This window comes from Meles meles, chromosome 21, assembly GCF_922984935.1.
Source record: "Meles meles chromosome 21, mMelMel3.1 paternal haplotype, whole genome shotgun sequence".
Lineage (NCBI taxonomy): Eukaryota > Metazoa > Chordata > Mammalia > Carnivora > Mustelidae > Meles > Meles meles.
This window is the reverse complement of record NC_060086.1, coordinates 37879333-37903692: the sequence shown is the minus strand read 5'-3', so window position 1 is coordinate 37903692 and position 24360 is coordinate 37879333.

Genomic DNA, 24360 nt, shown 5'->3' with positions numbered 1-24360 from the left:
ATGGCTCTCTGTTGGATTCTCCTTGGGAGTTGAACCGCGGAATCACAACAGCCATGTGGGGAAAATAATACTACCGTTCCATAGTAAGAGAATTTATCCCTGTTGAGTGCCATGGAGGGCCTGTCTCCTCTTCTCATTAATTAATTAATTCAACAAATGCAGATTACATGCTTGCCGTCAGAATGATTTTAAGTACAGCACAGACAGACACTATCCATGCTTCTGAAGGACTTAAGTCAAGAGGGAGAAGACACACTTTCACCCAGTAAACCCAACGGAGCCCTTGCTCCCATGTACTGAGTGGGTTATTATCACACTGAATCTAAGTAGTGTTGGGTTTTTTTGTTTTTAATATTTTTGGTTTTCTTTTGTTTGTTTGTTTGTTTTCCCCATGTCTAGAAAGAAACTAGACAGAGAGGGGTTATATCAATTTCTTGCGGTCTCAGAGCTCATTTACCTGGCTGATAGTCAAACCTAGGTTTACACATTCAAAGACACGTAAGTTTCCCAAATTGGGAAAAATTAAAGTCCCAAATTGGAACTCTCTGCCTATCACAATGACCTCTTAAGCGCCACCCAGGTATCACCCATACCTGTGTTTGCTTGTTTGTTTGTTTTTGCTTAATGAAAAGTAGCCCCATTTCAGCAGCAAGGTGTCTGGCACGGACGGTTTGATTTAAGCAGGGTCACATGGCGAGTGCGTGATTGGTCCATTATGCAAACGGCAGCCTCAAAAGTTCATTCCTTTAACTACTTGTTCCCCAACCCAAAGGAGGTTGGAAATTAATGTAAATAACTGATGCAATTTTTTGTTAGTTTTATGATTTCCCATTTTTTTTCCATTCCATTTTTTTTTCATAGATAGAATAAGAGAAGCAAAATAAGGTTAGAGTGAGCATTTGGAGGACTGAGGAAGAGAGGCAGAGCTGAAGGGTCCTAATTGTTAGAGTTCGATTAAATTAGGAAGTAGAGAACTTAAGGAGAATTTTCCAGGACCGTGCCCATAAAACACGGTTTTATCCAGCTCTAGAACCCTTAGCCCTGGGCAACACGGTTCACTTCTGTTAGAATCTCCCCATCCCTGACTCAGCCTTAGTTCCAGCCCAGCTGTTCATGACAGTGTGCGGAACATCACACCTAGTTGTGTTCTTTTTATGCAGTTGTCATTTCCCTGGGTAACAGATGAATTTTTTTCTAAAGATATAATAGGCCTCATTCCCCCCCAGAGCCCTTGGAGAATTATTTTACTGGTGATGGCTCTTTTCTACCTCGTCACAAAACTGGGGATGGGACCAGATTCTATTCTACTCGTGGACTCATCAGAGTCCGTGCCCCAGATCCAATCCGAATCTGTCAGCTTTCCTTTGTTTTATGGATTCTGTTTCCAAGTAAGTTAATTCTGTTGTTATTGTTAAATCACTGTTCTGTGTCTTAAGCAATAAGGTTTGATGGCTACGTGATTCTTTAATTTTCAAGAGTCTCGGACATCGCTGTGTTCACGGGTGACATGCTAGACAAAGCTGGGTCCTGGGTTTGGATTCTTCTGTGGTTCAGATCCACATTCTTTGTGCTGTGATACATCAGAACATGGAGGAAATAGCCAGGCACTTTTTTCCCCCCTGCCTGGCCTATTTTTTCTTTGACAGTGAGTCGATTTCATGGGTAAAATGAGAGGTTGTTCCGGATGGTCTCAGAGGTCTCACACGGCTCTCTCTCATTCGGTGATTCCCTCTCTCTCTCTGAACTTTTCTTTTATTCCCAGTGGGATGGGGATGTAATGCAACGTGCTACAGTAGGAGAAAGACTTTCAAAGTTGTCGTGGATCCTAAATAGACTCGTTTAATCTACGCGGGGATTTGAATCCTCATGTAAGACATTTTGCTTAATTAAGCCACATTCAAACATGAAAAAGTCATGTTCATACAAACTTAAGGATCAGATTTACAACCGCTGAGCACCTAGACAGTATGGATTAGTCTCAATTAGCCACATCCTGATTCTTGCTCAGAAAAGGTCACCAGATTTTGCAGCCCTTCAGCTACTAGAAACTGAAGTCAGCCAGCCCAACCACGGCCAAATGCTTAAAAGGACACTTGATTGGTCACGATGCTTCCGTGGAGAGAGTAGGATTCATTCATTCGCTTAATGAACACATGTTGGGCACGTGGCACCACCTCGGATATTAAACACAGGGAATATGGGGCGCCTGGGTGACTCAGTTGGTTAAAGGACTGCCTTCAGCTCAGGTCATGATGCTGGAGTCCCCGGATCGAGCCCTGCATCTGGCTCTCTGCCCAGCAGGGAGTCTGCTTCTCGCTCTGACCCTCCCCGCTCATGCTCTCTCTCTCTCATTCTCTCTCTTTCAAATAGACAAACAAAACCTTTTTTTTTTTTTTAAGATTTTATTTATTTATTTGACAGACAGAAATCACAAGTAGGCAGGGAGACAGTCAGAGAGAGAGGAGGAAGCATGCTCTCCGCGGAGCAGAGAACCCGATGCGGGGCTCGATCCCAGAACCCTGGGATCATGAACTGAGCCGAAAGCAGAGGCTTTAACCCACTGAGCCACCCAGGTGCCCCCAAACAAAACCTTTTTTAAAAAAATGAACAAATACACACAGGGGATACGAAGATCAGTGTGCTTCCTGCCTCTTGAGTGCACAGTTAATGAGATTTCGGGAGCCTAGATAGTCATAGAATGGACTGCGTATCAAAGTCCGGAAGCCTCAGAGAAGAGAGTTTTAAACCAAGGAAGCAGCATCCTGTAGTCAATATGGGTTTGTGCCCTTGTTCTCGCCCATAAGGTGACTTGTAGCTTCATTGTGTTTGTAAAAGAAATCCATGCTCATTATAAAAATATAAAGGAAAATGCACAGAGAGGTATTTTAGGTATCATCCTAAAGAACCAGCATTAATAGTAGGTGAAATGTGTGCTAACTATAGTTTTGTACATAAACACAGATTTAAGAATACATAAATACTTTACCCTAACGTGTTTTTTTTTTAAATAATTAAAAGAATCCTATTTCGTGGCATTTGGAGTTAAAAATGGAACAATTAAAGTGAATTTGGTAGTAGAGCTGAAATAAATGTCTTTTTATTGCAGAAGATATAGTTTCTTAATGTAAAGAAAAGATGTTACAAAATCATTAAGAAATTGGAGTGACTGGGGCACCTGGGTGGCTCAGTGGTTTAAAGCCTCGGCCTTCAGCTCAGGTCATGATCCCTGGGTCCTGGAATCAAGCCCCACATCAGGCTCTCTGCTCAGCGGGGAACCTGCTTTCTCTTCTTTCTGTCTCTGCCTGCCTCTCTGCCTACTTGTGATCTCCGTCTGTCAAATAAATAAATAAAATCTTAAAAAATTGGAGTCACTATTATGTTTTTAAATACTTTCACTTTTTAGATGATGTCATTTGGCTCTCTGCTATAAAAGATGGAACTCTTAATACAGATTTTTTCAACCTTATTTCTCCATAACTTCTGAATTTTTCGGTTATGTTATTAATTTTGACATTGCCAAGGATGGTGACATTTACATATTGTTCTGTGACTATGATTTTCACAATTAATATTAGTCTTATACTGAAAATGGAGACAACATTCGTAAGTCTTTTTTTTTAAATTTAAAATATTTTATTTATTTGACAGAGATCACAAGTAGGTAGAGAGACAGGCAGAGAGAGAGGAGGAAGCAGGCTCCCTGCTAAACAGAGAGCCTGATGTGGGGCTCAATCCCAGAACCCTGGGATCATGACCTGAGCTGAAGGCAGAGGCTTTAACCCACTGAGCCACCAGGCACCCCTCATCAGTGTTTTGACCAAGGTGTCTTTATGCCTGAATTCTTTGATTGAACTTCTCCTTTATGTGCTGTCAAACATTAATATGCAAGTCAGCCATCTGGGGGGCTTGTTAAAATGCAGATGAAGGTTCAGAAGTTTGCAGTAGGGCCTGATAGTCCCCCTTTGTTGTTTCTAGGTGATATTAATAAACCACAGCTTCTGTCCTGAGAGCAGGTTTTCCAAAGAGCTCTTTTCCCTAAATTCTTTTTTTTTTTTTTTTTTTTAGATTTTATTTATTTGACAGAGAGAGATCACAAGTAGATAGAGAGGCAGGCAGAGAGAGAGAGAGGGAAGCAGGCTCCCTGCTGAGCAGAGAGCCCGATGTGGGACTCGATCCCAGGACCCTGAGATCATGACCTGAGCCGAAGGCAGCAGCTTAACCCACTGAGCCACCCAGGCACCCCCTTCCCTAAATTCTTATGGAGACTTAGTGTGTTGGCTTTAGAACAAACTCATTCCTTAATTGGGATTATTCTTGAATCCTTTTTGTAAAAGTATTTCTCCATCCCCCCCCCCCCCCCACATTAAATTTGATTTTGGAGAAATCTGAAACCAGCGGAAACTTTGCTCTTGGTAGATAATTATTTTAGTCTCTTTAAAGACTTCAGGAAAATAATAATTTTAAAAATGCTCAGGTTCAATAAGGTAGACAAAATAGGCCTCATATAGATCATTGGGTATCATGTGTCCTTCTAAGATGCTGTGTCCCTTAATTGTGTAGATTTTTTTTTTTTTCAGAAAATTTTTCTTGTATTATATCTTTGAAAACTTTTATTTTTCCTAGTCCATCTGTTGAGTTCTTTCCTAGAAATACAGTCATTCTTTCTTTCTTAAACCATTTTTGTCAGGGCACCTGGGTGTCTCAGTGGGTTAAGCCTCTGTCTTTAGCTCAGGTCATGATCTCAGGGTCCTGGGATCGAGCCCCACATTGGGCTCCCTGCTCAGTGGGGAGTCTGCTCCCACCCCCACCCCACTCCCGCCTGCCTCTCTGCCTACTTGTGATCTCTCTGTCTGTCTCAAATAAATAAATAAAATATTCTTTAAAAAATATATTTTTGTCTCCCACAAATAGTATCTTCTCTCTGACTCCTTGGGTATTTTGGAGTTTTGACCTCCATCCACCCAGTAGGATAACAAGCCTTTCTTTAAGATCAGATCTAAATGAGACAAGTCTTTCAGTATCTTCCTGTTCCACGTTTCTTTCCTTGCATGTGCTAATTCTCATTTATATTTTCATTTGTCACTTCATGTTGTTTTTGAGATACCATTGTTATTATAATAAATTATTTGTGTTCTCATCAAGCTGATGTAATACTTGACCATTTCTGTAAATCCTTATTTGCCATTGTTTTAGCTATCCTTCCAGGTTAAACCCATTCCTCACCCTATCCCAGACCATTTATATTTGTTTGTCTCTCTTTCCTCTCCTTCTGGCTGTGTTTTGCATTTTTTTTTTTTCTCCATCTCTCTCATGTTTGGGCAGATCAATCCAGGTCTTCTTGTTGCTGTCATGGCTTGCCCATGATTTCTTGACTCCTTTCCAACCAGAGAGCAGACTGTGTGCAGAGCTGGAGAATGCCTTCTTTTTCGTAACTGTGCTCTGAATAGACTCCCGGGTTCTGTTAGATATCTCAGCCTCACTCTTTCATGGCCCAGGACATCCTATTTCCAGGAGAAGATATGCTCAGCTTTTATGTTTACCTTTTCAATTCATGGTCATAGTCCTTTTTTGGTTTCTTTTCTTTCACTCAGTCCTCCCAGAAAGTCTTTTTTTTTTTTTTTTTAAGATTTTATTTATTTATCTGACAGAGAGAGATCACAAGTAGGTAGGGAGGCAGTCAGAGAGAGAGGAGGAAGCAGGCTCTCTGCTGAGCAGAGAGCCCGATGCAGGGCTCGATGCCAGGATCCTGAGATCACGACCCAAGCCGAAGGCAGAGGCTTCAACCCACTGAGCCACCCAGGCGCCCCACTCCCAGAAAGTCTTTTTATCAGAAGAGGAAAAAGTCGAGGATGCACACTCAATTTGCTCTTCCCCTAGAATTAGTGAGAACTGCCCACCACACACCTTCTAGGAAGTTGTGGGTGCACAAGGCTGAGCACACCAGGATGCTCTAGTTAAGGAAACCACTTTTTTTGGTATTTACAGCTCTGGATTGTGGTTTTATGTTGCCAGGGTACTTGGAGGCGAACACTTTTGCTCTTGGCTACATTTTATCTTTCCATCAAATTCGATGGTTATGCCAGCGGGTTTCAGTGCATTGTTTTAAGATGAAAGTCCCCATAGATATGATACGTCATCAGGGTATTGTTTGCTTGACGTTCTGTAGTCTTCTCACTGAATGTCCATAAAAGATAATAAATTAAACATCTTTAGCCCTGTTTTTGCACATAGCTCCCTTCCTGGCTGACAATAGATACTGAATAACGTTTGCTGAGTTAGAGGAATGGGGAGAGGGATGGCAGTCTACTGAGGGACTGTTACAAGCCTTCTTGTAACAGTCTGTAACTTGTTACATACCTTACTTTGTTTACTTTTCACAAGAACCAATGATGAGTTGGTGTTTCTGCTCCTGTCTTTCAGATGAGGGTACCTATGGGCATACAGAGATTGGGACTTGGTCAGTGTAAACAATCATGGCAGAACCAGGTCCCACAGGCAGGAGGGGGTGAAGGCAATCCCCTTCCACTGGGACACAATCCCAGCCATAGGGGAAAAGTAGACCCAGCTAGAAGGACCACTTTGTCCGTATGTTGTGAATTCCTTGGCCCAGGGGTTGTATACAGCTGACAGATGTTTTGTTCTGTCCTGTCTTAAAAAAAAAAGTAACTGTCAGTGATCAATGATCAAATATTCTCCTGTAAGTCTGGGTTACAGCATGGCTTCAGAAATCAGAAGCTCCAGCTGTACGGGATCTTCCACTTTCACGGGGACAGTTGACAATGATGAGGCAGTGGTCATCCTGTTTAGATGACACGTGCTCTCTGTGAGGCACCGTGGCCCTCTCCTTCCCCCTACCCTCTGTCACATGCCTCCCCTCTGAAGGCATTTGAGTTTGCAGCCCTGCCCCAGAGGAAACTTGTCCCCGGCGCCGTGCCCTCGCAGACTGCACAGTGTAGGTGCGTCATGGTTAGAGAAATCTCCAAGTCCCCAGGGGGCCCTGGTCCTGACGGAAGCACAGTCACAAGAGGAGAACCTTGTCTCCCAGGATTCCTTGGGCTCTACTGTGGAGCCTGGAAGTACCACTTTATTCAGCTAAGAGTTACTGCGCTTATCCTCGCAGACTCTGTAAAGACAGGGTCGAAGAGATGGTTTGCAAATCCTGCAGGAGCAGCTCTGAGCTGGGGCTCTGGTCTCTAGGGACGACACAAAGAGAGATCGTCTTGTGTGTGTGTGGTAGGGTTGTTTCCTCCCCAGAGAGAGAGAGAGAGAATTAATGAGAGTCAGGAGAGGTCTGTCCTCAGGGTCCAGTGGGAGCACCTCCTGAGGAAGGGCCTGGCAGGATGCCTCCTTGCAGGGAAGTGTTCCAGAAGAGCAATGATGGGAATCATCACCCAGATGAGCACTCCAGGGAAAACAAGCCTCCCCTTCCGTCTCTCGGCTCAGCCGCATGGGCTCTGTTAGCTGTGCTCTGGGTCCGTCTTGCTGGAGGCAGCCTTGCAACCCTGGAATTTGCAGGTGAGGGTTCTCGAGTTCTGTCCTATCAGGAAGTCACCGTCCGGCCTGTGAATTAGGGAGATCCCCTGACTCTTAACTTGATGCCACTGGGTACGTGTTTGGTGGAGTCTGGGAATTTGCATGTTTAATGAAAGTCGGGTGTTTAATATGGATGGACCAGAGTTTGAGAGGGGGGAATCAATGTGGAAACTTCCAGAAAAGTCAAAACTGTAAAGACAGAAAGCAAGTCAGTGGGTTGCCTGAGGCTGGGAGCAGGTTCAGGGGTTGACTGCAGACGGGCGTTAGGGAACTTTCTGGGGGCGATGGACAGGTTTTAACCCTGGATTGTGTGATGGATGCATGTCTGTGTACATTAACTCAAAGTCATCAAACTGCACTTAGGACGGGTGACTAGTATATAAATTAACCCCCCATAAAGCTGTTAAATGTGCGCGCGCGCGCACACACACACACACACACACACGCCCCTATACTCTGAAGTAACAATAATATGGTGCTGTAATGAGGGGGGCCTGGGTGGCGCAGTCCATTGAGTGTCCAACTCTTGGTTTCGGCCAGGGACATGGTCTCAAGGTTGTGAAATCAAGCCCCCATTGGGCTCCACACTCGGCATGGAATCGGATTAGAATTCTCTCTCCTTCTCCCCCAGCCCTTCTCCGCCCAGACAAATCGTTAAAAAAAAAAAAAAAAAAGTTATAATGATGGAGCAACATGGAAAAACAATGCTGGTAATGGTTGTGAGCGTAGGGATGGTAAGGAACAATTACTGAGCACTGTCTCCAGACCAGATGGCGAGCCAAGTTCTTGAATGTCTTTTGTCATCATTTCTTAGTCCTACCCCATGAGACACGTCCTGTCACCACCCGCACTTTGCAGATGAGAACTTGAGGCTTGAGACCTTAGTGATTTTCTCATGACACACAGTGATCTGGACAAGACCTGAGGTGTGAATGCAAGTGATCTCCTGCCAGGGAGGGAGTCCCTTCCTAACCGGCCGTCACACGAGGCTCAGAGCCGCACAGAAGTAGGTCTGACATCTGACTTCACAACATGCAGCCACCTGAACTCAAGTACCTGCCTTCCCCTCTCCATACTCAGCTGTTCTGTCTGCAGAATGAAGATGGTAGTCCCCGTCTCATAGGTTTCTTGAAAGGAAGTAAGATCTGGAAAGCCAAGCTCCCCAGTAAATGCCGTGGTCATGAAGTTAGAATACGTTGATCCCTTGGCGTAGATGCTGGTGCATGGTAGGAGCTTACCAAACATGAGCTAATAGAGAACTCACAATGTAGCTATTGTTTGTCCAACAAGCACCTCAGCATCCGTAGCTGCCAAGCCTGGGAGAGCCCCTGAATCAGAACGTAGGTAAACAATAGGACCCAACCCTCCTCTCCAGGAACAACCAGCAGGTCAGCTAATGACTGGAACGCGATGTCTGAGCACTTCACAGGGTATTAGCAAGTGACTCAACTGCCCCCTTTGAGGACGGCACGCAAGCAGAGGTCACTGTTACATAGAGATGGGGCGAGTCTTCACAAAGGCAAAGACTGTTGCGCTCAGCCTTCAAGAATGAATGTCTTTGTAGCCGATGTCTTTTTATGTGTGCAGCATCTGTTCAAACCACAGGCAGCACCAAAGGAAAAAAAAATTTCCCCCAGATTTACAGATCTGTAGAAATCCCGGTTTTCCTTATTCTGTAAGGCTGCCTTATTTGTTCAGGGATCTTGGCATTCCCCTTACCTCATCTCTTTTCTTCGTACAAATCCCGACGGCTTCATTCTCAGAGCGGAACTCTCCAAGTGGAAACGGAGCGCTGACTTCTGGGATGTGGCTGGTATCATTTACCCTCTCCATGCTAACTCCCCAAAGCTGCCGTGCAAAATACGGCTTCCTGGGGACCCCGGGATCCAGCATCGCAACTCTGCATGGGACATCTTCTCCATATCCCCTGGTGTGATAAAGCAACCATTCGTGAAAAGTTGTTCCCCTACCTGGAGGGTGAGTTCACTCCCAGGAAAACTCAGAAAGTCAGGTGTTTCTAAATGACTGTGATTACGGAGTGCAGAGGTTATTTAATTCCCCCCGCCCTTGAGTTTTCATTTTAAACTTCCAGAAGCATATGGCTGCGGGCTAAAACAGAGTTACAGGTCTTCTTTCCCTGAATTTCTCAAGGCAGGGGAAAATCAGCTGAAGGTGGCAAGCTTCATTAGGACAGGCAGGCAATGAAGCTTCTCGACAGCTTCCTTCCTTTCATTTTAAATGGCAAAACCTAAGGCAGCGTCTTCGAAACTGATTCTTCTACTGCTTAGTAATGGCTATCCACCGTCCTCAATCTGACTGAAGATAGATGGGGGGGGGGGGGGAGCAGAGAATGGAGGCCAGGACTCAGAATATTTTAATTCTCCAAAACATCGATTTTAGAAAGGGAAGAGAAGGGAATCTGCTGCTCATGGTCATTATCAAAAGTCCTTGGTGTCTGATACAGCCTGACTTCTTCACATGCCTCTGTCTCAAATTTTGTTCAATGAGAATGGGACTCAGCATTTTGGGCATGTGCGATAATTTGTAAAACAAGTATGTAAATTACCTAATGCCTCGTTCCGCCAATATTCTTCCAATTGCCTTAATAGACCATAAAAATGGTAATGCCATGGTGAATCGTTAAATGCTCAGCTATTTAGCTCAGCGAGTTATACAATTTGTAACCAAGTAAATCTAATTTTGAAGTGGGTGGGGGATGGGAAGCCAACTCTGGGAGTCCTGGAGTCTCGCTTTCCTGGACGGAACATTGCTGATAACTTGCCCCCGGACTCTGAGCATCTGCTAATGAAGCCAGATTCTCGGAACAGCTAATGAGTTTGGCTCTTTTTATATAATTTAAAATGTGATTGGTTTTTTTTTGTTTGTTTGTTTGTTTTTGGCCTTTCTGTTGTGGGATTGTTTGGATCATCCAAGGGACATGATTTCTCCTGTCTGTTCAACAGTTCATGTCATTAAGTGGCCAGCCTGCTCATTTAAGAATTATTTGAATTGCTTCTGGCGGCCCCTCCCTCTGGGACTTCAGCTACACCTTGAATGAAGTACAAAATCTAAGCTGACCGTGAAAGGATGAAGTGTGGGTTTGTCCCTATTAAATATTTCATGTCCAAAATGAAACAAACAAACAAAAAAACTTGTATAAACCTAAAGATAATTAGCAGAGAAGCAGGTGGAAATAAGTTTGGCAGGGAAGGTAGGACAAGGTCTTACGTCTGTCTTGGAAGGAGCTTAGACTTTATTCCCTGATAAAGGGAATTTATCAGGTGGGGGTTGGGGAGCCCATTGAAGGTGTCTGAAAGGAGAAGGAAGATCAAGCTGGAAGTCTTGGAGTACTTGCCAAGAATCACTTTCAGAAATGTGACGGTGAGGTGTCAGTGAGCTTACAAGACAGTGTCAGCTGGATGGCGTTAGGCAGAATGAAGGGAAAGAAGCAGGGACAAGCACTATGAAGTTATGGTAAGCAGAATGCTAAAGTGATACTCAAATTCCAACCCGGTGTCCCACGCTTTTATATAATGACCTCACCTTGAGTGGGTGAGATATGCCAATATAAGGAAATATCAATCCCATAATTAGGTAACTAATCTGTTGACTTTGAGGGATTCATACAGGAGACTGAGTGGGTGGGCCTGGTCTAATCAGGTGAGAACTTCAAAGAAAATGTAGCATCAGAGATTCCCTCTGTAGGTCTTGAGGACGAGACCAAGCAGCTCTGTTGTCAACGTTGTGCTCCTCTAGGTCCTACAACCACAAAGAACTGAATTCTTCCAACAACCAATGAACTTGGAAGAGGAAGCTAAATTTCATCTGAAATTCTAGCCCCACCACTACTTGATTTCAGCATTGTGAGACCCTGACTGTGGGACCAGCCATGCTGTTGTGCCCAGACTTTGGACTTTCTGGACTGCAAGATGATCAGGGAGAGTTGTTTTAGCGCCTAAGTGTGTGGCCCTTTGTTATGGAGCATAAGAAAACTCTTACAAGTTCAGAATAACCAGGGGCCATCAGCCTACAAGACTCAAAAAATCTTACTGTAAACAGTGCAGCTTTATTCCAGCTATATACAGTGAATCCAGTGACCTGTTGACAAAGTGTTCCCAACCTGGGGGTCTTTCAAGTTTACTGAACGTAGATGGTGTTTCTGTAATCACTGTAATCGGTATCTCTGTAACCAAGCGCTCTTGTCAACGCCCATGTAGGCTAAGGATATCTCTCTTCTCTCCCTTCCTATTCACAATTGTGTATCTTTGAAACCCGGTGAGGTTTTATTCCACCTGTAAGACTTAGATAAACATATGCCTTGAAACAGCAGAGGAAGGACTTACTGGGGAACACTGACTCACCAGCTCTCTGGGTTCCCACCATGTGGAATTTGCTTTGGTGAAACGTGCTCTGGCCACTGGCCAGAGAGGGAGTCTCTGCCCTGACAGTTCAGAAGTTTTTTGTTAGAGTTCTAGAAGGTTTGCTCTGATACGGGGAAAGACCTGGCAGGCTAGACGTAGGCTGAATTCAGATCCTGACTCTAACCCTGAATCTCAATTTCCAGATTTTTCAAATGCTATCTTGGAAGAGATGTCTCTCTTAGAATGGCTTTGGGGGGATGGAATGATTAATGAGGGGATTCCGCATGAACCACTTGGAGTAAAGCTGAACATTGGAAAATGGTCACGTACAGGTCAGTTAGGCTGGCGATACTGATGCTGATTCATCAAAAGAGCGCCCACATAGGTTCTCTGAATGAGTAAATGAATGAATGAAGAAATGTATATATGACTGTACGAAGGGCCCTGGTGATAACATTGGAGGCCAGTTTATGAATTAAACAAGAGGACTTGGAACTGCCAAGAATCTGGGATAATTACCTTGGCCTGACTGAGGATGCTATAGGGGATACCAAGTTATTTCCAAAGGCTGCTTGCTAAGCATGAGATTCTGGACAAGGGCAAGGGGAGTTTTGTTTTGTTTTGTTTTAGTATCGGAATTGGCGGCTTCCTACCACCCATGTGTGATCTCCAGATATATCTATCAACACACTCCGCTTAAATGAGCCAGCTGTCTCGCTCCTTAGGTTGACTTGCTAGCTTCCCATCTCCTTGGCAAAGGGCCTGGGTAGAAGCTAACCCTTGAGGCTGTAACTCCCCCTTCCTTAACCAGCATAAACCCCTTCAGAAGCAACTTGAACTTTATCCTAACATGCCTATTCAAGCCCAGCCTGGCAAAGCTCACCCGCCATGCTATTGCATCAGACCAATGCTGTATCCCATACTCCAATTTTTCATGTATCGATGCCATATTTTAAACCTCGGAGGGTGACCTTATTTTCCGTCCCTTCAGGGAGGTGGCCACTCAGACTTGCCACTGTATCCCATCTACGGAATAAATCATACAAACTGAACGGACCTAGTGAGATCATAAAGCCATGCCAGAATGTATTTTGCCCAAAGTCATTCTAGACCGAAGACAATTCACAGACAGTGAAATGAATATTTTTTTCCTTTACTTTTATGATCTGAAAGATTTATGGGCCATGACTTTAAAAGCCTATTTAAGTTGTATAGGAGAACGCCCCGATTTTTTAGATCTATGCGGAAGAATTCAGAAATGAAGTGTTATGATGTCTGCGACTTACTTCCCTCCGGGTCAGCAAAAAACACATACGCTTATACATATACGGAGATAGGTCGCCATCAAGCAAAGTGGAGTGGTGTGTGTGTTAGACATTCAGACAATTAGATGTTGCACTAGTCTTTCAACGTTTCTCTCTGTTTGAACTCAATATAATGTTGGAGAGCCATTCGAGCTGTGTTTTAATTCCATTCTGTGCACCCAAAGGAGCATTTGCTCTTTCTCTTTCTTCTGTGATACGGACTCTGACCATTTTGATGTGTACAAAGTTGACTGGAGCTGCCTTCTACGATCCGGTTGTGTTTTTGTTTTTTATTCTTTTATTCTCATAACTGTTTGGTCCAACCCTCTTCTTAGAACATGGATTTGCTCTCTGCTTTTGATGTAATTTTACATTTAATAAGAGTAGGCTTCCTTTGGTTCTGTCTTTTCACTGATGTCTTGTTTAATACATCAAAAATATATCTAGCCTCCACGATTAAGCCTACCCAACTCTCAGTTTCTCGTTAGGATGGGAAGGTCTGTAATTTTTCTCCTGCTAGGCTGCTACCGAGCAACTTTGCATTTAGTGACGGTGGTCTGAAAGTTGCATGGAATTAGCTCGAACTCAATTTGGCCCTCTTTGATCTGAGCCTCTTTACATAGTTTTCTAGTGTTTGACCCAGTCAAGATCACGGTGTGGAAAATTCGAGAAAACCTGATTCCTGAAGGTTTTTTGTTGTCGTTTTGTTTGTTTTGCCTAAAAAGAAATCAAAAGGACTACTGGAAGCCACTTAAAGAAATGACACTGCATGGGGGACATTGCCGTGAGACAAGACAGATCTAAGTCAACTGCTCAGAAAGGCACCTTGGCATTACTCCTCAGAGAGGACACAGTTGAATAGGCAGGAGGACACTGATCCCACAGAGAGAAATGGAAAGAGGATAATTGTCGTGTTAGCAACTTACTTCCCAGGAGAGTTACTTCTCTAATCCTGTCCACATTAACCAATGGCGGTGGTACTGGGTCCCCCAGGGGTAGCGAGGTCTTATCATTGGAGAAGACACGGACCAGAGGAATTTCCACTGAAGATGTGCTGACTCATTTAATCCTTGTAACAGTGCTTTAAGGTTAATGGAATTATCCCCAAGTTCAAGGTGCAGAAACTGAGGCTTAAAGATTTGAGTCATTTGCTGAATAAAAGCTGGTTAGTCACACAGCTGGATCATCAGATGGTCTTTTGGACTCCAGAGCCTGAACTTGGAGACATAAAAAGGGGAACTGAGAAATCCCATACTCCAAGCTGCCCTCCCCTCCTCCCTAACCCTCTCCTCCTACACATTCTGTTTTGGCGTTCACCCATTGATGGACATTTGGATTGTTTCTACACGTGTGCTTTTACGAATCATGCTGCTGTGAACATTCATGTACGAGTTTTTATGTGACCGTATGTTCTCTCTCCTCTTAGATAGGAGCGTGGGAGTGGGATTGCTGGGTCATGTGGTCACTTTCCGTTCAACTTTTTGACACGCTGCCAAACTGATTCCCATAGCAGCTTTACTATTTTTTACGTTCTACCTGCAGTACACAAAGGTTCCAATTTCTTCACGTTCTTGCCAGCAGTTGTAATTGTCTCTTCTGATCATAGCCATCTTGGTGGGTGTGCAGCAGTATTTCACTGTGAGTTTAATTTGCATTTCCTTAATGACTAAAAATGCTGACGGTATTTTCATGCGCTTCCTAGTCACTCCTAGATCTTTTGTAGAGAGATGTGTATTCAAGCCTTTTAAAAAAAAATTATTTTTCCAGTGTTCTAAGATGCATTGTTTATGCAGCACGCTCAGTGCTCCATGCAGTACGTGCCCTCCACAATACCCACCACCAGGCGCACCCAACCCCCACCCCCTCCTCCAAAACCCTCAGTTTGTTTCTGAGAGTCCACAGTCTCTTATGGTTCGTCTCCCCCTCCGATTTCCCCCAATTCTCTTTTCCTTTCCTTCTAATATTCCTTATGCTCCACAAGTAAAGGAAACCATATGGTAATTGACTTTGTCTGCTTGACTTATTTCACTCAGCATAATCTCCTCCAGCCCCATCCATGTTGCTACAAAAGTTGGGTGTTCATCCTTTCTGATGGAGGCGTAATACTCCATGGTATATATGGGCCACATATTCTTTATCCATTCGTCTGTTGAAGGGTCAAGTCTAAGTTTTTTCGTTTGTTTGTTTTAATTTAATTTAATTTAATTTTTTTTTCAGTGTTCCAAAATTCATCGTCTATGCACCACACCCAGTGCTCCATGCAATACGCAAGCCTTTTGACGATTTTTTTTTTAAGATTTTATTTATTTATTTGACAGACAGAGATCACAAGTAGGCAGAGAGGCAGGCAGAGGGAGAGAGAGGAGGAAGCAGGCTCCCTGCCAAGCAGAGAGCCCGATGCAGGGCTCGATCCCAGGACCCTGGGATCATGACCTGAGCGAAAGGCAGAGGCTTTAACCCACTGAGCCACCTAGGTGCCCCCTTTTGATGATTTTTAATCAGGTTCCTTTTTACTGTTGTTTTAAGGGTTCTTTACACAGTCTGACTACTCTCATCAGATGTGTGATTTGTAAGTATTTTTCCCCATTCTGTGGCTTTGTTTTTACTTTCCTAACAGTGTCCTTTGACACATAAAAATGTTGAGTTTTGATGAAATTCAACGCATTTATTTCATCTATTTTTCACGAAGACAGATGCCTATGTTCTAAGAGTTTTATCATTTTAACTCTTAAATTTAGGTCTTTGACCCATTTTGAATTAATTTTTTATGCAGTGTGAGATCGGGGTCCATGTTCATTCTTTTGCATGCAGCCATCCTCTTGTCTCAGTCCGTTTATTCAAGAAACTATTCTTTTCCCAATGAATGGTCTTGACACCCATGTCAAATATTTCCCAAATTTGCTTTTACAGCTTTTTCTAGTTCCCTTATTGAGAAGGAGAAGTATATATGGCAGGTATCTTTTTGATATAAACATGAGCAAATAAATACAAATACATGTATATGGATATGTGTATGTCATAGACCGTTATCTTGAACAATGCAGTGTTGGGGGACACTGACTTCTTTCTCTCCGTGCAGAAGAAAATCCACAGACAACTATCAACTCCCCAAGATGTTAACTGCTGATAGTCCACTGTTGACCAGAAACAAACAGTTGACTGTATATGTATGTGTAGGTATATATTTTTATTTTTCATACATATATATATAGGAATACACTATATATCTATATATACTTCCTATATATATGAAAAGTAAAAAAGCCACAGAATGGGGAAAAATACTTGCAAATCATCCATCTGTATATACACACATGTATATATATACATGTATACATACATATATGTGTGTGTGTGTGTGTGTGTGTGTATATATATTTATATAAAATCAGCAAAACCACTGTAAACATTCAGAGGCAGATTTTGGTGAGACTACATGTGTGTGCATGGGTGTGTGTGTACATATGGTTTTTTCAAGACCAGAAGTTCAGAAGTTTTTGGATTTATATATTTTTTAAAAAGATGAAACTCTACCTGACAACTGTACTATTGAAGATTTTCAGATAGAACTAAAGATGGGCAAAATGGTGCAAACCAGAGTATATTCAGTATGGTGGCTTTTTTTTTTTTTTAATATATAATGTATTTGTTTCAGGGGCACAAGTCTGTGATTCATCAGTCTTCTGTAACTCACAGGGTTCACCATAGAACATATCGATACAGTAGTTTTTAATTTTGCACTATAATTGTTCATCTTTTTTTAAAAAGAATTTTTACTTATTTATTTGACAGAGGGAGATCACAAGTAGGCAGAGAGGCAGACAGTCAGAGAGAGGGAAGCAGGATCTCTGCTGAGCAGAGAGCCCGATGCGGGACTCGATCCCAGGACCCTGAGATCATGACCTGAACCGAAGGCAGAGGCTTAACCCACTGAGCCACCCAGGCGCCCCTAATTGTTCAACTTCTAATGGAACTCACTCCTGCCTGCCCTTTTATAACAACTGAGACCCTGCTATTAGTATAAAAAGTAGTTCAAGAAGAGGATCCTTTGGCTTAGCAGAAATACCAGCTTCAGCAATGAAGAAATAAATCCAGCACTGAAAAGCAGACTGAGAGGAGGGGCAGGAAAAGGACACCTTGTCCATTCTGGGTCTGTTTGGCCAGTGGATGACACTAGCTTGTATTTCAGTGTCAGACTTGGGAAGAGTTTAAGATGATCTCTTCTCCCATAGTGTTCCCTAGAGGGGTTGGGGCTCCAAGAAAAACAGTAGAATGAAAGAAGATGGAAGTTGGAGTCACAGAGACTTAACTTTGAATTCCCCAGCCATTTTATTTATCTCTGTGATCTTGGGCAAGTAGACTTGACTTCTCTGAACTGTTTTAATCTGCTGGTAGAATGACATGATGATGCTTTTATGGGAAGGACTGTATGGACTAAAAGGACTAACAGAAGGACTATAAGGATTGTGAGGACTGTGAATGAAATATGTTAAACATCTAGCTTCATACCCACACCAGGGAAGCATTTAATGCTAAGGAAAATGTTGTTATTATTTATAATTATTACTTCCCGCTAGACCTTGGGCTTGGAAACTTCTGTTCAGCTCAGAGATATTGGCTCAAACATCATTTATATTAAAAAATCTTATATGGCACTCACCCTCAAGTCTGACATACATGTGAGCCTGTGCTCCATATTTGTGGATCTCCCATCCTATATTCTCAGAAAATCAAACACTTTCCTTCTTAGTACTTGTCAGTGGTGTACCATATCACACATATACACTCTCCACTTAAATGTTTAACTTACTATTTTTTCTCTTTTCTATTGAGGTATAAATTACAAACAATAAAAGTCACCCATTATGTTGTACTTACCACCGTCTACAATAATAATTGTATTGTAAATAACACACTAAAGTTAACACCACTGAAATCAAGATATAGAACATACTCATAACCCCCAAATTCCTTCCTGTGTCTTTGTAGTCAAACCTGCTCCCCACCTCCAACCTCTGCCAACCACTACTCTGTACTCTGTCTAGATAGTTAGCTTTTTCAAAATGTCATAAAAAAGGAAATCACACAGTGCATATAGCCTTTTGAGCATGGTTTATTTCACTAAACAATGCATTTGTGACACACCCAGGTGGTTGTGTTTATCTGTAGTTTGTTGATTCCTGTTTCTGAGTAGTAGTCCACTGAATGGATGTACCACAATTTGTTAAACATCTGTCCATCGAAAGATGTTTGGATTCTTTCCAGATTTGAGTGATAATAAGCAAAACCACTGTAAACATTCATAGACAGATTTTGGTGAGATTGTAACTTTTCATTTCACTTGGGGACGTGCCTAGGAGTAGAATTTCTGAGCCTAGCTGCAGTATTTTATTTCTTGAAAAAACTAGAATACCTAAGGCAAGTGTTGGTTTGACAAATGTGAATTACACAAAGATTGATGTTCTTTATAACATTCTGTACCCTTTCCTTAGTCTTAAAACTTTTTTTTTTAATTTTTTAATAAATAAAACTTCTGCAATAGAAATCCACTCAGCACCTCAGATGATGCTGGTAATTATGTCAAGGGGGGGAACATGGGCTTTGTCACAGCGATACAGTCTTTTCATACCTGAAGATACTAATAATCTTAACCAGTCCACTGAAACCTCTTCATGATTCTGTAGATAGAAATGAATCAACCTTAATCTCTCTTAGGGTTCCAGGTACTACTGAACTCCGTATCTATGCCCGGTAGTCCCTTCCTCTTCCACCTCCTTTTCTTTCTTTCCTTCTTTTTCCCCCCACTTCCCCTCTGTCTCTACTGAACCACGGCACCACCTTCACTCCCTTACTGCTCATCCCTCACAACTGTTCTTTTAGAGGAGATTGCCAGAGAGGGCAGAGCATTTCCAAGGTGTTGACCTCTCGTGTGGATATAGATCATGACTGTATCCTATGTATCTCACCCCCACATGGGGTAAGGAAGGGGATCACAAGAAAGGAGCAAGGAGATGGGAAACTTGTGCTAAGCCACAACAAAGAGGTGAAGGGTCACGGAATCACATCCTACCATGCAATCAGCAGGCATCAAGGAGTCAGTTCGCCTCCACCGGCCACCTGGAAGCTGACAGTGGGGACACTTCCAGGCGGAAAATGCTTTTTGAAAAGTGTCTTTGGGTTATGTTTCAGAAAATGGCATTAGCTGTGTGTTGATAAATGGTCTTTGAAGCCTACAAAACATTCATCAGCTTAGCAATCAGGCCCTTCAGGTAATGCAAAGAGCGAACATTGACTGGAAACATGAAATATGGGCCAGTTCACCATCCACTAACTAAAATATTTCATCTGATAATCACCCTGGAGCAAGATTTATTTTTGGTTTCACAAACATCTTTTTAATTTAAATTAGATTTAAGGTATCCCCTCCCTCCATCTCTGTCTTCTTAAAATTTTGCATTTCCTGTTTGTTTGTTTTTTTTTCATTAACCCTCACATAATCACCTTCAGGGCAAGAGTCCAAAGAGAAAATTGTATGGGGGGCTGAACTCCACAGAGAGTTTCCGGTGATGGTATGTTTTGTCGGAAGCGAGCTGAGAGTTATCTTAGAGAGGAATTATGAAGAAGGTGTGTAGTCAGACCATCGTGCTTCTCGACATTGTGTGGGTTATGAAGCTCAAGAGTGTTTAGGCATTCCCCCTTCTGTGGAGACATTTTTAGATCCCGTCCACCCTATCCAGGTGGAACCATATGCCCCCGCCCCCGACCGCGCTCTACCCACACAGGACTCTCCTGCTGCTTCCTCAGGGTGGTCCATATCACACCGTCCCTCAACCCTCTTTCCATGTGCTCGTCACTGGCGTTGCCCCTGTGCCCCTGATACGAGGAGGCTGATCTCCATTACGACTGAGCCTCCCCCTTGCACTGCAGGGGTCTGGCTCCAGTGGACACTCAGTGAATGCTCAGCGAATGAACCGAGTCATCCATCTGTGTGTCATGGGACTGCATCCTGAGAGGGGGGAGAGGACAGGAGACCAGAACATATGCAGGCAGGCAAGAAAGAAAGGAAAAAGGAAAACTGGGTCCCATGATCAATCAAATGGAACACCATTTTCAAGATAACAAGAAGTGGCTCAAAGAGAACATTTTGGGAAGGGGTAAAGAATCTTTAGGATGGGAAACCAGACCACATCCCATCACTGCTGAGCAGTCCTTGGGATAGGCTCATTCCTTTGCTAATTTCTAGAAGATTTACTTAATGCGTTCCCTCCCCTGCCCCCACATCCCAATTCTTTTCAGTTTGCGAATGTAGTCTTCCCATCCTTTTCAGTTTCCTTAAAAGAACTTCAGTATAACAATACCTCAAATTTAGCTCCAAGTTCAACATACACATTCATACACACACACACACACTCTCTCTGGTCTGCTCCTGTTTTCTCACATGCTAAAAATGTCTCTGTTTCTCATCGCACTTTCTCAAGGATCATCTTCCTTGGACGCCCCAGTGTGGAACTCCACAAAGCAGAATATTTGTTTGCATGTAGTAGAGTAACATTATCCAACGTTGAGACGGATTCCTCAGAGAAGATTCCCGTGGCTTCTCTTATTCTGTCCGGGGACTTAGGTGGGCAGGCTGTGTTCACATGAATAACAGCATCTGCTCTGAATGCCGGCAGTATCGACGGACCCGGCTTTTGTTGACTTGGGGATGACGTCTGCACGTCTCTAGCTTTGGAAGCAGACGCATGTGTAGTATCAAAGATCAGCGTGCTCTGGCACGATTCTGCAAAGAAGTCCGTGGAAGTGAACTTGGTAGGCATTTTAATCTTTCAGTTCAGGCTAACCCTGCTTTCCTGAAACCAGACCCTGCCGGGTCATATGCTCTATACTGGATATCCCTGGGGTTGTAACACCAAAGAGGAGCTCGTTGGGACAAGAGCTTAGCTGTCTTCACCCCATCCAAACCTGGATAATCTCCGTGTGTGGAACCAGCCTAATGAACACACACTGTAATATCTAAAGAGAAAGTTAAGTGCTTGCTATGAAAACACAGCTTCGAGATCCTTCTCCAGCTGCTCATCCTTCAAGACAGACTCTCTTGCAGAGGAAGTCCACAGCCACCTCTGAGCACACGTATCAATCAGCCGTGACACCCGACCTCGGAGTAAAGCAGACAGTGTTCATGGCTGTGGGGAGGTAGACAGCAGGTACGCTGTAAGCACAGAGAAGGGTGCTCAGCTCCGTCTGGTAAGAAAGAAGAGGCTTCTTGGAGAAGCTTACTGATTTAAAGGCTGATGTGCATACACATTTCCAACACTCTGTACCAACATCATTCATTAGAAACATGGCAGTGGTCACAACGAAACCTCGTAGACCAAGTGGCTTATCAACAGAGATTTCTTTCTCACAATCCCGGAGCCAGAAGTCCAAGATCAGTAAGGCAAGAGGACTGGGTTCTGGTGAAAACCTCTTTTGGGTTGTAGCTGGCCGTCTTCTCGCTGTGTCCTCAGGTCTTGGAAGGCCCTCCTTCATAAGGGCACTGATCCTAATCCCTTCCCAAAGGCCCCACCTCCTAACACCGTGACGCTAGGGGCTCGGATCCCAACACATGCACTTTGGAGGGACACAGACATTCAGTCCAGAGCAATGTTTACTAAAACCCATTTCAACTTCAGTTTGGACACCCATTTCTGTGCTCACTGTAGTACGGGGATGTTCTCAGACTCTCTCCATATGAACCACTTTGCTGTCCTTCCCCCAAAATCTCCAACCTGGGGGCACCTGTGTGGCTCAGTGGGTTAAAGCCTCTGCCTTCAGCTCAGGTCATGATCCCGGGTCCTGGAATCGAGCCCCGCATCGGGCTCTCTGCTCAGCAGGGAGCCTGCTTCCTCCTCTTTCTCTCTGCCTGCCTCTCTGCTTACTTATGATCTCTGTCTGTCAAATAAATAAATAAAATTAAAAAAAAAAATCTCCAACCTGTAATACCCCCTTATGTCTTCATTCGGTACCATTTTTTCTACTCCTAGTATTACAAACTAGTGCACCTGCCTTGTTCAACTCTGCTTTCCCTTGCCCCTACCTGTCTCACCTGCTCATTTCTCTTCACCCCAGGCAGGAAAACTGAACGGAAACTTTACTAAAGTGTGAATAAATATGGTCCGAGTGAGGCTGAGTGTATACAGTATTTGTAATAGTCATCCTGTAGTTTGTTTGCTCAGGTCAGAAGGCCTTAATTCCCTTGGAACATTCCACATTTATGTGGTTTCAGAGAGTTGTGTTTGTAAACAAAGCTAGTTTGGAGAATCTTTCCTTCTTTGCTTCTTTCTTTCCTTCCTTTTTTCCTTTCTTTCCTTCCTTCCTTTCTTTTCCACCCTCTTTCCTTCTGTCCCCCCATCCCTCCTGCTTTCCTTTCTGAAACTCTAGGTCAGAAATAACCCTGCAAAAACAGGCATCTAGAAAGTTCTTGGTGGTTTTACTTTGCTCTGTCTTACCCTATTTCTCATCACAGTTTGGGTTCTTAATCTAAACCTGAAAGCTACAGGCAGAGCCTGCATGGCAAATGGTTACTAATCAGTCAGCCAGACAGCCTAATTATATAGAGTTTAATCACCATGAACCATATTTATTCTTCATTTCTTCTCGTATTCACTCTAAAACCCTTGGGAGGAGATTGCTGTCTTGTCATCTGGGCCCTGGTCCACCTCTGCTCCGACAGTCTTGAAGAACACGGGAGGGGCTCACCTCCAGGGACTGACCGAAAATCACTCAAGAAATGAGGCAAAGTTGACGGCAACCTGGTTTGCTGTGGTGGCCATCAACTGTGACTATTCTCTTGCCTTAACCTTTTATGTCGCCTGCAAACTTTCTATGTGCTTTGGACATTCTCACTCCAGCTTCCATGTTCCAACACCAGGCACAAGAGAAATAATTTCTGCTAGATTGTTCACTGCTAAACCACGAGGGCAATGTCAAGAGCTCTTTTGGTTCCTGACTCGAATAGTGTCAGGCTCCTAACCGGCCGGCCCTGTGTTAGCTTCTATGACTGTGGTGACAAAGGACCACAGACTCAGCAGCTGTCAACAATACTAATTTATTACCTTTCAGAATCCAAAAGGGGGCTCACTGGGTGAAAATGGTCCCATACATAGCACCTAATACATTTCTGCTATCATAATAAGAACATTTATATCAGAAAATAGCATTCCCAAACAGATCAGCAGGAGACAAGAAACATGATGCAATGAGGAGCTAAGAAAAATCTTACCTCCCAGACAGCTCTCTGCTTGCCATGATTAAAAATTGAGGGATCGGGTCACCTGGGTGGCTCAGTGCATTAGGCCTCTGCCTTCGGCTCAGGTCATGATCTCAGGGTCCTGGGATCGAGCCCCGCATTGGGCTCTCTGCTCATCAGGGAGCCTGCTTCCTCCTCTCTCTCTGCCTCTCTGCCTACTTGTGATCTCTGTCTGTCAAATAAACAAAATCTTTTAAAAAAAAAAATTGAGGGATCAGTTTGGGGATCAAATCCTGCCTCCACGACCAACACATGACTAGTGAGTCACTTTACTGCCCCAGGTCTCAGTTCCTCGATTTGTATAATGGGGATAAAAATGTAATCACCACGCTATGGTGAGGTTTAAATGAATTAGTGCATCTCAAGGGCTCAGCATAGTGTTGGGCTCGTAATATTTTCTCAATCAATGTTCGTGATGAGCAGTATCTCTCACAGAGGACTATGAGTGTTTGCAATTTCTTGGTGAAGGAGAGAGTTGAAATTAACACCGGCACGGCCTCCCCACCAAGTACACGTACCGTATGTCATTGAGTATTTGATGCATGAGGCTATTCCGAAATGAACCATTTTTCCCTGTATATGGTTTCAGTCCTAAGATTCAACATTACCAAAGACTTTCCTTTCTGATAGTCTATGAATTTTCACTGAGTCATAAACTAAAGACCGTCCCAAACTGTACAGGCAGGCTTCCGCCAAGTTTTGGTGTTCTGCCGAGGAGGAGAATAAAAAAGAAAGGAATTGGGCCACGGCGGCTGGGATGTAAGTCCTGCTTCTGTCCGTGGCCCCTTGTAGAGAGTCACAGAACGTAGCCGCCTGGTCAGTCATCTGAGGTACCTCGATCTGCTGTTCAGTGTGGTTGCTCCGAAGCTACTCA